Raw genomic sequence first — 5,824 nt, 5'->3', positions numbered from 1 at the left:
TCTAGAGCTAGGGCCAGGGATGGAAGAAGTCTGAACTCATTTTAGAACTCATAGGGATAAAAGGAACTGGGCAGAGACAGGGAGCACAGGGAGGACAGAGGTGGGGATCAACTTTAGCTATTACTACATTCCTCTTGAGTTGTTGTCTGGCTCACATTGACCTTGGGATAGCAAGCCTCCTCCTACTCATTATTTTCCAAGTTTTTTTCCACCACTTTCATCTGACATAGTATATAGACCCTCTTCTAGTTTTCTGACCTCTCACTGTCCTTCCCCCTCCATCTACCTTACCTGATTTGCCTCACCATAGAAAATCAAGTTTCAGATATGACAACCTGGAGTACAGTACAACAACTCCTTCCTTTGATCTGGATGCTACTTTTAATTCAATCTAATAATATGTTAGGCTTTTCAACAGCTGCTTCATGCTTTGGGCTTATATTAAGCTAATATTCAATTAAAACCTCCAATCTAGTCCAGTGAATTAATCCCAGTCAGGACTTGAGTTTCTGCTGGTTCTCTTTAAATTTAACACATTGGACTTCACATTGGCCTGATTTAAATTTCAACTAGCTGATTTCATACCAGCATTCCAGCCAATTGAGATCATTTCAGAAACTGATTCTGTCATCTATGTCTTCATACACATCCTTATTAAAAGTGCCAAACAGGGCAGGGCCAAGGATGACAGGATCCTCCACAAAAGACTTGCTCCTGAGTGACACAGAAACAATAATAATCCCATTCCTCTAGGTGTGGTTCTGTCAGGTGTGGGAATATGTGAGGAATCATCAGAGGAATTTGTTGGACATTCCTTGACAAGTGAGCAGTCTAAAGAGTTATGTGAAATCTTTTTTTTAGGTAAAATGTTAGAAACCCAAATCACTAGCAGAAAAATTTAAATGCCCAAAGAGGCACTGGTAGGCATAAGACATAAATTGAGAAGAAATTTAGACAGACAGACAGACAGAGAGAAAGAAAGAAAGAAAGAGCAAAGAGGAAGGATGAGAATCAAAAGGAAAGGCTAGAGATCAAGAGGGAGAGATGAAGTGAGACCTCAGTGACATTATCTCTCAAAGTCATGTGACCCTGTTTTAAGGCTTATCACTTCCTGCCTTTGAATGCAAAATGAAGCTAATAGTCAGTCTTTAAAGAACTTCTCTCATGAATATAATAATTGAGTTTATGGGCCACATTGGATAAAAATCAGGATTTCCTGAGGCTAATCCAACTGACTCTCTGAGGCTGGGATTCTGCTTGCTACAACTGGTCATACTCCTCTAACTTATGAAAAATAGAATTAACATCCTTCTGATTTGAATGAAATACTGTCAGGAAGATTGGCTGAGAATAACTGAGACATTGCTCCCTTGCCTATTCCCATTAATAACCTTTGCCTTCAGCAATTAGTAAGAGTAACTCTTAAAAGTTGAAGAGATGAAAAATTTCCTTTGAGTTTCTTCTTCCTACATCTGATACTAAGGCCCATCTAATTAAATGATATAGAATCAGATTTTATTCTTGCCAGTTCTATTAAGGATTCTGCCAAAGAAGAAGGTTAAAATTAAGGTCTAATTTTATTTTCACTGAAATATCATCAGAATATGCTCACTTACATTTTACCATTTATAATTTCACCATGTGTTCTCACTCTTCCATGATGTTGTTCATCATATCTCTTCTGTTCCCCCTTGCTTGTTTGGCTACTTGCTACTCATCCTTTAAAGGGTGAATTCAAGCATAACCTCCCTAAAAATATTTCTTGGTCACTCAGTTGAGTTAAGGAATATAGATGTCCTGCCTAGTCTCCTGGATGTAGTAACATGTTCCCTCTTTTTCCTACTAGATAGTATTAAAGATAGGAACTGATTATTGTTCATCACTAAATTAATACTAAAAACTAAGTAATACTTAACATAGGACCCTGCATGTTGTAAGTGCTCAGGAAGTGTTTGTGTAAAGAGGAGGACAAGGAAGGAGAGAGGAAAGGAAGGAAGAAAGGGAAGGAAATAATATATTATGTACAGATGGCCAACAGACACATGAAAAGATAAGGTGAAAAGATGCTCAATCATTCAGCATCAGGGAAATACAAATCAAAACTACAGTGAGATATCACCTCATGCCTGTCAGAATGGTTAAAATCATTATTTTCACTGAAATATCATCAGAATAAGTGACCAGACACTCTTTTATCCACATTCACACAATATGCTCACTTACATTTTACCATTTATAATTTCACCATGTGTTCTCACTCTTCCATGATGTTGTTCATCATATTTCTTCATATGATTGGAGAGGATGTGGAGAAAAAGAAACCCTTGTGCACTGTTGGTAGAAGTGCAAACTGGCACAGTTACTGTGGAAAAGAGTATGGAGGTTCCTCAAAAAAGTTAAAAATGAAACTAGCCTATGATCCAGCAATCTCACAACTGCGTATGTACCCAGAGAATGCAAGAACACTAATTCAAAGGGATTTATGCACCCCTGTTTATAGCAACATTATTTACAATAGCTAAAATATGGAAGGAACCCAAGTGTTCATCAACTGATGAATGGATAAAGGAGATGTGGGGTGTGTGTGTGTGTGTAAAATATTCATATATATATTCCATTTTAATTATATAGTGAAATATTTGGTGATAAAAAAGAATGAAATCTTGCCATTTATAACAACACAGATGGAGCTAGAGAGTATAATGCTAAGTGAAATAAGTCAGAGAAAGACAAATACATGATTTCACTGATATGTGGAATTTAAGAAACAAAACAAAAACATGAGCAAAGGGGGAAAAAAGGAGAGAGAGAAATAAACCAAGAAACATGCTCTTAACTATAGAGAACAAACTGATGGTTTGCCAGAGGGGAGGTGGGTTGGGGATGGGTGAAATAAGGTGATAGGGATTTTTTTTTTTAAGATTTTATTTATTTATTTGACAGAGAGAGATCACAAGTAGATGGAGAGGCAGGCAGAGAGAGAGAGAGAAGCAGGATCTCCGCTGAGCAGAGAACCCGATGTGGGACTCGATCCCAGGACCCTGAGATCATGACCTGAGCCGAAGGCAGCAGCTTAACCCACTGAGCCACCCAGGCGCCCAAGGTGATAGGGATTAAAGAGTGCACTCATCACGATGAGCACTGAGTAATGTAATGAGTAATTGTTGAATCACCTATATTGAACACTTCAAACTAAGATAACACTGTATGTTAATTATACTGGAATTTAAGAATTTTACTAAATTTTTTTTAATTAAAAAAAGAACATATTATAAAATCTCATCCTACAGAATGACTTATGGTCCAGTGCCTGAATAGAGTAGGGTGACCTTTTTTTTTTTTTAAAGATTTTATTTGGGGCAGCTGGGTGGCTCAGTCGTGATCCCAGGGTCCTGGGATCAAGCCCCGAATCAGGCTTCCTGCTCAGGAGGAAGCCTGCTTCTCTCTCTCCCACTCCCCCTGCTTGTGTTCCCTCTCTTGCTATCTCTCTCTCTCTGTCAAATAAATAAATAAAATATATATTTTTTAAAGATTTTATTTATTCATTCGACAGAGAGAGATCACAAGTAGACAGAGAGGCAAGCAGAGAGAGAGAGGAGGAAGCAGGCTCCCCGCTGAGCAGAGAGCCCGATGCGGGACTCGATCCCAGGACCCTGAGATCATGACCTGAGCCGAAGGCAGAGGCCTAACCCACTGAGTCACCCAGGCGCCCAAATAAAATATTTTAAAAACATAAAATAAAAAAATAAAGATTTATTTATTTTAATTAATTAATTTATTTGTATTTATTTTATTTTATTTGTTTGTCAGAGAGCAAGAGCATAAGCAGCAGGCAGAAGGAGAAGCAGGCTCCCCACTGAGCAAGGAGCCCAATGTGGGACTCCTGGGACTCCATCCCAGGACCCTGAGATCATGACCTGAGCCAAAGGCAGATGCTTAACTGACATCTCAACCATAGGTGACCTTTAAAAAGACTCTTCTAATCTTATAATTCATGTCTTATAATTCTAATCTTTTTATTTCTAAGTTTTCGTCCATCCAAATCCTGTATAAGACCCATGATTCAAAAAGAAGACATGACCATTTAGCAGAGCTGCACTGCAGATATCAAGCACATTGGTGAATGTCATCCTATTAGTTCACATAAATCCTCATGTTTCTGATGAATGTTCAAGTGTACTTTGTGATGATATTTATTTTTTTAATAACAGAAACTTGATTTAATTTTTTAATAATTTTTTAATAAATATATAATGTATTATTAGCCCCAGGGGTACAGGTCTGTGAATTTGCCAGGTTTACACACTTCACAGCACTCACCATAGCACATACTCTCCCCAATGTCCATAACCCAAACACCCTCTCTCTGCCCCCCTGTTTTGTGAGATTAAGAGTCTCTTATGGCTTGTCTCCCTCCCGATCCCATCTTGTTTCATATATTCTTTTCCTACCCCCAAAACGCCCCACGTTGCATTTCCACTTCCTCATATCAGGTAGATCATATGATAGTTGTCTTTCTCTGATTGACTTATTTCGCTAAGCATAATACTCTCTAGTTCCATCCATGTCATCACAAATGGCAAGATTTCATTTCTTTTGATGGCTGCATAGTATTCCATTGTGTATATATACCACATCTCTTTATCCATTCATCTGTTGATGGACATCTAGGTTCTTTCCATAATTTGGCTATTGTGGACATTGCTGCTATAAACATTCGGGTGTACGTGCCCCTTCGGATCACTACATTTGTGTCTTTAGGGCAAATAGCCAGTAGTGCGATTGCTGGGTCATAGGGTAGCTCTATTTTTAACTTTTTGAGGAAACTCCATGCTGTTTTCCAGAGTGGTTGCACCAGCTTGCATTCCCACCAACAGTGTAGCAGGGTTCCCCTTTCTCCGCATGTGATGGTATTTATATCCAGTGTGTTGTCATCAAAAAACTCTGTCGATTATGGCAGTTCAAAGCAACATAATATAATTTTTAAATATATGTAAGGTGATTGAGACTGACAGCAATTATCCATCAGAGGAAGCTCAATTTAATCAAAGGGAATTTAGAATACGATAAACTTCAGAGGAGTAGTTAAACCAAAGGCTAAAGACATGCTACCCAAAGTTCATCAGCATTTCTTAGCTTCTGCTTGCTTCTACTCTAAATGTAGGCGATATTCTGTTAGGAGGTAGTAGGCTGAAGCATCTAGAGAATAATTCACTTTGACTCCCAGAGAAATAGTAAAGTCATTTTCTTTTTCTTTTTTTCTTTTTTTTAAAGCAAGCCCTACAGGAAGGAAAGAAGGAAGGAAGGAAGGAACTAAGAAAGGAAGGAAGGAAATCCTGCTTTATTATTTTTTTAAGTACACTCCACACCCCATGTGGGGCTTGAACTCACAACCCTGAGATCAAGAGTTGCATGCTTGGGGCACCTGGGTGGCTCCGATGGTTAAGCCTCTGCCTTCAGCTCAGGTCATGATTCCAGGGGTCCTGGGATTGAGCCCCAAGTCAGGCTCTTTGCTTAGCAGAGAGGCTTCCTCTGCTTCTCCTTCTCCCTCTGCCTACTGTTCCCCCTGCTTGTGCTTGCTCTCTCTCTCTCTCTCTCTGTCAAATAAATTAATAAAATCTTAAAAAAAAGAAAAAAGTTGCATGCTCTACTGACTGAGCCAGCTAGGTGTCCCAGTAAAGTCATTCTCTTTAGAGTTTGGGGAGCCTTTCTTTTAATAAACATGGCTGCATATTGACTCTATGGGTTTCCTCAATTATACAAAAAATATAAGAAATCCTAATAAGGATCCAGAGTTACACTGTCATTTTCTGCTCTATGACTG

This window comes from Lutra lutra, chromosome 13, assembly GCF_902655055.1.
Source record: "Lutra lutra chromosome 13, mLutLut1.2, whole genome shotgun sequence".
Classification (NCBI taxonomy): domain Eukaryota; kingdom Metazoa; phylum Chordata; class Mammalia; order Carnivora; family Mustelidae; genus Lutra; species Lutra lutra.
Note: the sequence above shows the minus strand (reverse complement) of the source record.